The sequence below is a fragment of the Vitis vinifera genome, chromosome 2 (genome assembly GCF_030704535.1).
Source record: "Vitis vinifera cultivar Pinot Noir 40024 chromosome 2, ASM3070453v1".
NCBI classification, from domain to species: domain Eukaryota; kingdom Viridiplantae; phylum Streptophyta; class Magnoliopsida; order Vitales; family Vitaceae; genus Vitis; species Vitis vinifera.
In genome coordinates, this window is record NC_081806.1 from 5,029,543 (window position 1) to 5,042,643 (window position 13,101).

The following is a 13,101-nucleotide window of genomic DNA, read 5'->3' on the forward strand; positions in this document are numbered from 1 at the left end:
CCAAGGTCGTGTCGTGGTGCCCCCTTGAGTCACTTACCTCCCTTCCTTAAAAAGTAATTATGGGTCATTCTCAAGATGTTTGGAGGAGACATCAGACTCCCTTGAGGAGACATAATAGAATATTTAAATAATTAATAATTATATTCCATAAGAAACCTCACCTTTCATCTACACCAACTCTATAACCCCATGTATGCCTGGTGTAAGCTAAGTGTGTAAGCTAAGTGTGTGCGCGAGTGTGGCATGGTGTACGCATGGGCGCGACATAGTGCGTGCATGAGCACGACTTGGTGAGCGAGACTATGGTGCCCGTTTGGTGAGCGTGTGGTGCCCGTTTGGTGCGCGTGTGGTGCCCGTTTGGTGCGCGTGTAGTGCCCGTTTAGTGCGCGTGCGATGCCCATTTGGTGCGTGCATGATGCCTTTCTGGCGAGCACACGATCTCCTCATTTTATCTCATGGGGTTTGAACCACCAAACCTCTAACCCTGCTCTCTGTCTAGGCTCCCTATAGGTGTAAGGCCTTCCCATGAGGCCATTTCCTCCATCATTGGGTTAAGAGGCTAAGGGGCTGACAAACCCACCCTGACCTACTGAAGTTGATGCCCTTGTCAACTTAGTCTGCCAGTACATCCAGACCGCTTCCTCAAACTGCCACAAGGTAACATCATTTTCCCATGTAGCTTCTACTTTTGAAGTCCCTTTCTACTTAACCAAGAAATCGGTCAGTTGATTCTTTCTACTATGTCTCATGGTTCTCTGATCCAAGATCTTCTCCACCTCTTGATCAAATTGCTTCATGACCAAAGGAGGGGTTCGTTTTGTCTGCACCCTCTCTCCATCCAGATCTCCATGGTATGACTTCAGAAAGTTGACATGAAAAGTTGGGTGATGCTTGAGCCTCTCAAGCAGCTTCAACATGTAGGCCACCTACCCGACCAGTTTTATTATCTCAAACGGTCCATCATATTTAGGAATTAGACCCCTCTACCTTGTCATGCTACTAATTATCTTCCATATCTGAGGAGTCAATTTCAGGAGAACCTTATTCCCAACCTGAAATTTCAAGGGCCGCTGGTCACGGTCTACATACTTTTTCATCTGTCTGGTTGCCTTCTCTAGAAAGTCTAGGGCCTCATCAAGCATCTCCTGTGCTAATTTGTAGGCTACAAGGCTATTTCCTCCTGCCTTTTGTCTGGCCACCTCCAAAAACATCTTTGACTACACCCCAATAGCCAATTCAAAGGGACTCATCCCTGTTGCTAAGCTTCTTTGCAGATTGTAGCACAATTAGGCAGTGTCGAGCAAATCAACCCAGTTCTTTTGTGTTGACATTACATAGTGCTTGAGGTATTCCTCCAATAAGGCATTGATCCTCTCTGTCTGCTCATTAGTTTGAGGATGGTTGGCTGTGGAAAACTTCAACTCTGAACCCAAGAGTTTGAATAGCTCAACCTAGAAACGGCTTGTGAACCGTGCATCTTAATCACTCACTATGTCTCGAGGCAACCCAAAGTGCTCTACAACATGGCTAAAGAATAGCCTAGCCGTTTCCTCTGCATGACATGCATCAGGAGCAATTATAAACACATAGTACTTAGAAAATCTATCCATAATAACAAAGATAGATTTGAATTTATGAACCTTTGGAAATCCGGTAATGAAATCCATGGAAATGTTTTCCTAAGGTTTTTCTGGAATGGGAAGGGGCTACAACAACCCTACAACCTTTTTTTTCTCGATCTTGTCCATCTGAAAAACCAAGTAGGACTTCACATAAGCCTGCACATCCTCACCCATCTTCGACCAATAATAGGATCTAGCTAGCAATGCCAGAGTCCTTTCTTCACCAGAATGGCCTTCCCACTTCGCATCATGAGTTTCCCGCAACAATTTCCTCTTCAAGCCACCTGTAGGGACATATCACCTTATAAACCTTTACTCATTTCATTTTCTTAATACTTTTAAGAATCAAACATAATCATAAGTATTTATTTATTTTTATTAAAAAAATTCAAATTTAAATTTTGATAAATTTATTTACTATAAATATCTTGAAACTATTAAATGAAATTCAATAAGTAAAATTTAATATATATATTCAATATAAAAGAAAGTGTCATATCACAATCCAATCATATTTATCATTATTTGAATTTTAAAATAATTAAGAAAAAAAATTATTATAGGGTTTTGGGGCATTTTGCAATCTCTTCTACCAATGATTATATGGCTTGGAATTATTTTTAATTCTAAAATTTGAATTTCATAATGAAAAGAAAAATGTTCTTCATAAAATAAAATTTAGGGTTAAATAAATTCTACTTTCTCAAATTTTGACGTATTTTGCATTTTATCCCTCATATTCAAAAGTCAATGTTTTACTTGTTCAAATTTATTAAAAAGTTAATGAATAATTCTTCATTACCTCAAATAATCCAATTAATTAATTCACCATTTGCTACGCGGCTCATTATTTGACCAACATCACCCAAGCGATGGAAAGAACAATCAAGTATCTGCTTCATTTTCACTTCATCCCTTCTTTGATTGATTTATTTTTATGTGGTCCGATTGAACTGCTTATTAGGAGATGCAAGTGCGATCAACTCCATTTGAGCGGCATTTGGTAAAGTCCTCATGAGCTTTCAATGCCAAGTCCTCATCTTCCCATTCATCACGGAATGCGTGTGGACGGACAATATAATTCTTTTTGGTTGCATAATATATTTCCTTTCTCCATTCTTCAATACCTGGAATCCCACACTCGCCAGCAAACCAGTCCATGTATTCCATCTGCAAAAATGGCATCAAAAAATAATTTCAATACAAGTTTATAAAAATATACCTGGAATCCCACATTCATTTTGGTTCCAACTAGCATTTCGAATATTAGTAAATGTCGACTGTGGCAAAATGAATGCTAGCATACTAATTATATCATGTAAGGACTTCTATACGATCTATGGTTCCAATTAGCAGCGTTCATCATGGAGATAATGAAGCATGAGGTTTGAAGAAAACAACAAATTTACCCGACAATGACCAATGCCATGTGTGTACCGCTTAGGTGTGCCTGAAGCCTCAAGCAACAAGTACAATGCTTCAATATCTCTCATCATCTCCTCTTCAGATGGGAGTCCAATCCGACCAGATAGAACCCCTGCTATCCATTTGCTTTGAAATTCATACAAGATGAAGCCAATACCCTGCCACCATTAATCATCAAAATACTGAACAGAGGATGTGATCAAAACATAAACAAGAGCATATAAAGTCATGAAGAAATGAACCATCAATGGTAACCCAACAAAGGAAAGCCAAGGTGCCAAAGCCGGTGGAAAAGTGTGCTTGTATAGTGGTCCAACGCAATTGTCTTCCACGGTGACAATGCCATTAGTGTCAAGAAAAGGGAAGTGATATTTGCATCTGGAAAACGTGAAAAAACTGCAAGTTGTGGTGCTATTCCTGCCAGTATTCGACTTTCCGATTCACTGTGAACCTTGTAGAATGGGAGTTAAATAAATAGGAGCATACCATGTGCAGTGCAGAATAACATCAGCAAGAACGACACTGCCATCATTAAATATCACCGAGCCATCCTTGTGGACGCTTTCTATCTGCATTATTCTAGCTAATATTAGAACTTTACACTCAACCAATCTTCCACATGCAGTATCAAACAATTCTCTCCAAAGACTTCCTTACATAGCCATATACCAGAGATGAGTACCTCTACCATAGGATGCAGCTTCAAATTGTCATAGCCAGACACGTTTCCCAAGACTCCAACCTTGGCTGATCTAGATGCAATGTGAACTTCTTTGGCAACTTGAGCAATGTCCATAGAGATATCAAGAGCACTTGAACCAACCCCTATCAAAATTACAACCTGTCTATGGTAGGGACAAAAAAGAGAACAGAGGTTATAAAGCCAAAAAGATAGAATTTCAGGAGAGGAAAATTATAAGGACATAAACACACTCTGGCAGTTGAAATCGGACACATACTAGAATTTACATGCCAGCAATATCAAAGCAATGATGATTGAGATTGCAATATAGAAATACAGAAATATAAAGACAAGGAGAAGCTTGACACCTACTAGATCTCGAAAGGGGCCAGGAATACGATAATTGTGGCTATGAATATTGACCAATATAATTTAATTTCTTTGCAACAATTAATCGGTATTTAAGAATTATGTTAGCATTTTCTAAAATTAAGTGCGATATTCTGAAAGCCTTCTGACTATGAATATTGCCTAAACTATGTGATAGCAGTTTGTACCATGATACAGGGGCAATTAATAATTTGATTTTTTGGAACGTCGTTTGTGTGACTCGAATATCAGAATATGGAGGCAAGACCGGATAATTGTTCAAAATGGGATAGGACCCAATAAAACCAAGCCTTAAACCTTTTACAAGGGAAATGCAATTCAAAGTTTGCGAGTTGAAAATTGTGCAGTGCTCCTTGTGCTATAAATGGCGGAGCAGATTTTTGGCCTAAGACCAGTTGAGGCCCAATGCCTTAGGCTGGCTAGGCCGACACAACACTTCCAAGGCCAGTCCCACTTAGGTCGGGTTTGGTTGGATCCCAAGTCAAGTAATCAGGGTTATATGACCCAATGAACATAACAATCCATTATATATCCACATCTTGTGCGTATTACTATTAGAAATTTGACATGTAGACTCCATGTCAAACATTGAATGTAAGTAAAATATTATCAGAAAGAAGCCTTCCTTCTCTCCTTCAAGCTTGTAAAAGGTGCTTTGGTGTCACCACTATTGGAACTTTTTATGTGTGGACTTACATAATCAATGTGATAGTACCATAAATCAATGTTATTTTATTTTTACATTGTGGTCCACAATGGGGTTGGACACATATTGTTATTTGATTTTTTATAGGTTCACCCTAATTCACTTGACTAATCCATTAAGTCAAGTAGTCCAAATAATGTGTGTAATGTGTGATATATATATATAAGTGCAAAAGAAGGCTTCTTCTTCTTGGGCTGAAAAAAGGGCATGCACTGCACACTCGTCTTGAGAGCACACATGGACTGAATCTTGGGTGTAGAAAGGGAAGAGTTCATTGAACCCGAATTTTCATACCATCACGGACTTAGCATATTCTTGGACACCAGTGGAACACGAAAATGGCTTTCCATAACATTAATCAAGGTAAGCATTTCATTTATTGTCATTTAATGCATGCTTTAATATCTACATGTGATCCTATGTCGTTTAAAATTTCATCAATTGGTATCAAAGTTATACATGGATGACATTTGAGCTGCATATTTGGGTTATTTTGGGTTTCCCGTTTTCTAGTTTAGAAGCCATTTTTTGGAAATTTTTTTTCGTTTGGTGTTGATTCTCGGTTTTCAAGCCTGATTGATGTTGGAGACTTGTAGAAAATATTGTTTGGAGCAAAACCCATTTTTTTATAGTTTTTGGAGCTCATTTGATGGGATTTCAAGAATTAGGGCTTATTTTGATTCTTCCTTTTATGCGTTTTTTGTGTAATTTTTTGGGTTTAGATTGAAGGATTGATGTTTGAGGATGGAAACCCAAGTGTTTTTGGTCATAAAATGCACAAAATTTTGGCCGAAAAAACAAATTCTCCAGAAGAACTAGGTTGTGTTCAGCCTGGTGGAGAAAATGAACGGTGCATGATGACGTCATCATGACGTCATAAAAATTGGTTTTATTGGGACAATTATTATTATTATTGTTCTTTATGGTATAATTTTTTATCTTATACCAATAATGTTGTCCTAGGCCCTTTTTGTTAAATATTTAAATTTATTATGGCAATAAAGAACACTTGTGTGATTGCCTATTACAATTCTAAGTGTGTTAAGTTGTGCAAATTAAATATTTGAATTTATCATGACAATAGTGAACATATATGTGGTTACCTATCGTGATCCTATATGTATCAAATTGTCTTTGTTGAGATATTTTATCTCCCACTTTTGGTTGCTTTATTATAGTGATTACTAAGGTTCATATGGGTATTGTAATTGTTCTATCGATGATTATAATACTTGGTAGGATGCTTAGATTGGTGAAGGAAATTAATTATATATTATGAATCGTACAAATTTTCTTTTGCCCTTTTGGTAATACAATTAGTGCATCTTGGTTGTGATATTTAATTAGTTGTCCTTAACGCTATGGAATTTCAAGATTCCAAGTTATTGCTAAATTGAGAAATTCTATAAACTAGCAAATAGCATGATATTTTAGTAATATGCATATTGTTTAATTTTGCTATTTTTCAACTAATAGAAATCCTGGAATTACTTTGCAATTATCTGCCATCAAGCCTCTTACTAGAAATAACTTCGAGGCAGTGGTATCTGAAGTTTGATAGGATTATCACCCAAAATGGTTTTAAAGAGAATACAATTGACAGATGCATATATTTGAGGGTCAGTGGGAGTAGTTACATATTTCTTGTTTTATATGTTGATGATATACTACTCGCATCAAATGATTCTGATTTATTGATTGAGACAAAGCACATGTTGTCAACCCATTTTGACATGAAGGATCTTGGTGAGGCTTCTTATGTTTTGGGCATAAAGATTCTTCGTGATAGGGTTAATGGGGTGCTTAAATTGTCTCAAAGAACCTATATTGAGAAGATATTGAACAGGTTCAATATGCACAATTGTAGTTCTACTAGAGCGCCAATTGTGAAGGGTGATAAGTTTTTAAAGGCTCAATGTCCTCAAAATGATGATGAGATAGAGGAAATGAGAATCATTCCTTATTCATCTTTGGTTGGCAGCCTTATGTATACTCATGTATGTACATGCCCTGATATTGCTTTCGTTGTGGGCATGTTGGGAAGGCACTTGAGCAATCTTGGGAGTCAACATTGAAAAGCTACTAAGAAGGTCCTTAGGTATTTGCAAGAAATTAAGGACTTAATGTTGACATATCAGCGCACCAACATACTTGATGTAGTTGGGTTTTGTGATGCTGATTTTGTTGGCTGCATGGATGATAAGAAATCCACTATGGGTTATATTTTTGTGATGGCAGGAGGAGTTGTATCTTGGAAAAGTGTCAAGCAGACACTTACAACATCCTCAACTATGGAGGCAAAGTATGTGGCATGTTATGAGGCTTGTTGTCATGCTATATGGATGCGGAATTTTATTTCAGCTTTGGGAGTTGTTGACTCCATTTCTAGACAGCTGAAATTATTTTGTGATAATTCCGCAGCTAATGCTTTCTCTAAGAACACTAGGAGTACTTCTCGCTCCAAGCATATTGATGTAAAGTTCTATTTTTTTAAGGAAAAAGTGGCAGAATCGCTTATTGATATTGAGCACATGTCAACAAAAGGTATGTTGGTGGATCCACTAACAAAAAGCTTACCCATAGTTGTGTTTCATGAACATGTATCTCAAATGAGGTTGTTGGGAGTCTAGGTTGCATTAAGTTAGTGGGAGCCATTTTTGGTATTGTAATATTATGCTATTGTTGAAAGGATTGCTATTATTGTATATATCCCTGTGAATCAAGCAATAAAGCACATATGATTGCTTTTGATTATTTGTTTTTATGAGATTCTATGGGACATTGATTTATGATTATGTATATGTTGTGATGTTTGATTATGTAATCCAAGTGGGAGAATTGTTGGAATTTTTTATGTGTGGACTTACATAATCAATGTGATAATGTCATAAATCAATGTTATTTTATTTTTGCATTATGGTCCATAATGAGGTTGGACACATATTGTTGCTTGATATTTTATGGATTCACCCATTAAGTCAAATAGTCCAAATAATGTGTGTAATGTGTGATATATACGAATATATAAGTGCAAAGGAAGACTTCTTCTTTTTGGGCTGCTCCAACATGTTACACCTTCACTAACGCAACCACTCCATCAAACGACTATCATCAAAATAAACCAATCTAATCTTTAATTACAAGCATAAAAAATTTTCACTCTTCAAATTTAAAATCAACCCGAATTAGCAAGACCTTACACCAATCAAAATTAGAGAACATCAGACGGACTTAGACACACTTAAACTAATTAAATGCAGTGGATTACAATATTCATCTTCACTATCCAAATAAAGGATGACTCATATTAATTACCCGAAATTTCAGCAGTACGAGGCTCTATACCGTGCCCATTGCAAACAACCATTGCATCAAAAATCTCATCAACTGTCACACCACTTGCCATTCTAGACCTCACTCTCCACTTCCCATTAATCAACCGAGCATAAACCACCTCTGTCTCAAAGCGGACTAACTCAGTGAGTCCAAACGCAGTGGCATAATCGTTGATATAAAAAAAGACCTCTCGATTGTAGGGACCCCCCCCCCCATGACACGTGGCGCGCACCTCTATCCGGATCAACTCTATCCGTACCCCCCAAGAGGACACGTGACACGCCGCATCTATCCGGGTCCCCCAGGGGGGCACACGGCACTCTCAAATATTATACCCGGACGATGTTCTATCTTATCCGGATTCATTATCCGGATCATTAACTGTAAGAAGCAAGCCTTGTTGAGTCACCCCAAACAACCTGTCACAGCCCACATTCCGCCGCTTGCAGAGCAAAAGGACAGGAGCGATGGCAAGTCACCTCCCATGATTTCTGACAGCCGCCTGCAAGGTGATGATGATTCTGCCATCACCTCAGGGACATCATGACAAGCCAAAAAGTCTTCCCACCATTAAAGAGGGGAGCAGGGCTTCTGACATTATATAAAAGGTCCTTCACACAAAAAAGAAGGTAAGTCAGCTAACCTAGAAAAAGGGTAATAGCCTGATCTTTTAAGCCATGGCTAACAAAACCATCGGAGGGTGTGTCCGGACACCCTGTTCGAACATCTTTTGCAGGATCGATTGAGCCAAAACTCATTCTTGGTTGAAAGCGCGCGTCCACTTGGCAGTAGAGTGGATCCCTAGGACGCAAGGCATCAACATCGATGACCTGGAAACCTTCTGGAGTCGTTGTAGGGTTGACCCGTAGATACGAAGGGGTAGTCTCGAAACCTCATTAGCTCTCTAGGAAGGTTGGTGCGAAATGAGGCGTAGATGCTTGAGTGGACTATGGTTCGAGACGGGTCTGATCCAAGTGGGTCTACCTCCACGGTGGGGTTGTGTTAGGAATTTGAGGCTAATCCAACCTATGGTAATCACCCTAGAGGGAGGGTGAATAGGGTGATGGTCTCTTTTTGCAAATTTAAACTAAGTGAATGTAAGAGATAATTATATGCAAGTATATATAATAAACAATATAAAAACAATTGCATATAAATTAAACGAGTAAGGAAGAGAGAATGCAAACACAAGATTTATAGAGGTTCGGCGCAACCCGGCCTACATCCACTCTCCTCTAACTTCAATCCCAAGCTTGAGGTTCCACTAATTCAAGGCTTCCAAACCAAGCCTTCAAGCAATACAATTGGATTATGGTTCCAATCCACCCTCTTGAACTTTTGGCTCCAAGCACCCTTTACACTTCTCAAGAGATACACACTCTTGGAAAACTTCCTCTTAAAGATTTACAATTACAAGATCTCACAAAATCCTAGTACAAAAGCTTTAAGCTCAAATGATACAAGAAACTAGGATTGAATGGTGTACTAATGATATGCAAGTTTTGGAACAATGGTGCACTCAAAACACTTCTTCAAAGGCTCAACTATATTCCAAAAAGGTTAAGGAAGGTTAAACTCTTGAAACAATGAAGATTGGAGCCTTTTAATAGAAGAAAAAAGCCAAACTAGCCGTTTGGGGTTTAACCGGTCGAGCTGGGGGTCTACCGGTTGACTAGCCGTTAGCATTTAATGCTTGGCAGGTGACCGTTGGGCTCGACCGGACGTCGACCGGACGAGGTTCAATCTTAACCGGTTGAACAACCGTTCTGGAAGAAAGAGAAAAAATTTTCATTTTCGACCGGCCGACCGGGTACTGTTCATACCCCTCAACCGGTTGAGCTGAGGGTCAACTGGTTACTATTCATAACCTCCACCGGTTGAACTGGGGGTCAATCGATTACTATTCATCCGGTTCAACCGGTTGAGCCATTTTTGGCTGAACACCCAACTTTTTCAACTTAAAACCTTTAAAACAAGTTTGGAAAATATTTGACACAAGGTTTTAATTGAAAACATGAAATCATCCAATTTTAAAAGGATTTAAAATGAATTAATTCTTGGATGATTTTGGTGCATAAGTAAATAATGTAATGTATGAAAAAACCTAGTGCACCAACAACCTTACAAAGAGATCTTATGAAGCTTGGGTCTTGAAAAGCACTTCTCTTTGAGGTGGTCTTCTTCTTTATGATTTCTCTTTGGCTTGATATGTCTTTGTAATTGCCACTTTGGAAATCATCTTGCCTAATCACACTTAAAATAAAATCATTAGTTCTAAACAATGTTTTGTTATCATCAAAACCGAGATTAACCAAACCTTGGTTTCACAGGTTGTACACCTAGGCGCCGCCTGCTTGGCCTTGCCACTTGAACACCACGACTTTGTGGCCTTCTCGGTGAAGCTCCTTGGTAGTGCTTAAGCCGCAGGTGCCAGCGCCGATGACGGCTATGTTGCGCACTTTGAATTCAGAGATTGTGAGCGACATTGATAGTCTGGTGGAGAGTAGAATTTAGAAACTACCACAGGTAGGAAAAGATGGCTAGAACACTGGAACGTCAAAAGTTTTGATAAATTTAAAATTTTCTTTAATAATTAAATAAAATTATTTTAATATTTCACCATCTCCTATTTGGCTATTTGGCAAAATAAAACAAATTTAATGAAAACACATAACAATATCACACAGCGTCAAGGACATCGAATCAACATAAATTTTTTAATGTAGTTGTTTACCTAAACCCTGCACTCACGTTGCTACAATCATAGAATAATGATAGGCAGAAAAATATTTAAGTGATAATAGTGTTTTAGACCGGTTGGACTGCTTTGGTTGATATAAGTTCATCGTTTAAGCCCAATACCCAGTTCATATAGGTTCACCATTTAAGCCCAAGACTCAAAAAAAGTGTGAAAATTAAGAAGAATGATATGAATTTTTTATTTTCTCAAAAATGACCTTTACTGACTATAAAAAAAAAGTAAAAAAACATTAATTTAAAAAAAAAAATTCCTTTTGTAAACCTTAATAAAATTCAATATAATTTACTGATTTGATAAAAAAAATACACCCTTTTTCCCAAAAAAAAAAGTAAAAATAAATTATTATTATTATTATTTAAAAATCAAACATCATGGAAAGTGTATATTTTTAAAATTGTGTACATAAAAAATAACTAAAAATATGTCAATTTTTTTTAAATGATGTATTTTTAGAATATATTTCTTTTCCAAAAAAATAAAAATAAATTATTATTATTATTATTTAAAAATCAAACATCTTGGAAAGCGTATATTTTTAAAATTATGTATAAAAAATTACTAAAAATATGTCAAATTTACTTTTTTTTAAATTATATATTTTTAGAATATATTTTTAAAAAAAATAGTTTTCTAAAAATGATAAATTTTCAAAATAATTATTAAAAAAATATTTAGGATCAAAAAGTTTGTCAAACATTATGATAAAAAATAGTTTTGAAATATATATTGGTCTCTTCATATTTTATATCATTCTCATCAATTATGTAACTTATATGGACCAAAACTTAATTTTTGGGTCCAATCGGGTCCAAAACACAATTATCCTAATATTTAAATCCATAATGCAACTTGTGCATTATTTTTGACATTTTATATGAAAATGATAATGTCATTACGAGCGTGGCTTCGTATCATACATAAATATATCATCCATAAGGGACATATGCACTTTGGTGTTACCTACCTCCCATTATGCTACATTTGGTATCTTCTTAATTTCTATTTAATATGTTATTTTGTTACTTTGTATTTTGATCTCATTATAGTCTTATCTTTAATAAGTTTGTACATTAATTTTATTTCCTTATATAAAATATAAATACAAATAAATTATACAAAGATTGTAACGATCACATTGTAAATGAAACAAAAACATAAATGTATTAAACTATGATTCAAATTTTATTTATACTCTAATTTTACTTCCTTGTACTTTTATTTAACATTTCAAATTTTATTATATGGACATTTCACATTGAAAATTTTGCATGGTCAAGAATCATATTGAAAAACCGTTGTCCAGTAAAGTAACACCTAAAGGGAGGTGAATTGGTATATTTTTAAAAAATTATTAATAGAAAGTTGAATTTTTAACCTAATTTTAACTTGTAAGGTATCGAGGATAAACAGAATATCCAAAATCAAAAAAAATATGCAAGAGATACAAAAAAGTTTATGTTGAAAACCCTCACACCTCAAATCTAAATGCTAATTATGAGATGAAGTTACATAAATTTACTTGATTGTTTTACTTTAAAGACTTACTCTATAAAACTTATAACTTGATCATCGATTTCAATGTAACAATCTCCAATTGTTTCAATGAATACTTTGCTTCGTTGAAGGAATGCAAGTTTTAAACAGCCCAAGATTCAACACTTTAAATCATTCCTGAAAGATTAAGAATGATAAGTTAAATTTAGTCTCCCTCAATGTGTTCCTATATATATATATATATATATATATATATATATATATATAACTAGTGGAATTGAAATCAATTTATGAATCATATTTTATCAAAAACAATTTAGAAACTTAAGAGTTTTAAATGAATTTCTTTTTAAAATTCATTTCCAAATTAATTAAGACATTTAACTCATTTAAAATTTCTAATTCAACCCTAATTTAAAATTCTTTCCAAATTAATTAAACATTTTAACTTAATTAAAACTTCCAATTCAATTCTAACTTAAAATTCTTTCCAGGTTAATTAAAATATTTTAACTCAATTAAAACTTCTGATTCAATCATTTCTTATTAGGAAAACTAACTTGTCTTTACACAACCATTTTTAGATTTACCTATAAGTTGAGCAAACAACAACTTTAAATTTTCAATGTATACATATAAGTGACTATCTAAAAAGTTTCCTAAATCAAAAAATAATTTTGAACAA

The 13,101-nt window shown here is 35.6% G+C and overlaps 1 pseudogene; it reads right to left on the bottom strand.

Annotated features, from left to right (window-relative positions):
- Positions 1-2,582: 2,582 nt before the first annotated feature.
- On the bottom strand, positions 2,583-10,647 carry LOC100250238 (flavin-containing monooxygenase FMO GS-OX-like 4; annotated as a pseudogene).
- Positions 10,648-13,101: the final 2,454 nt, after the last annotated feature.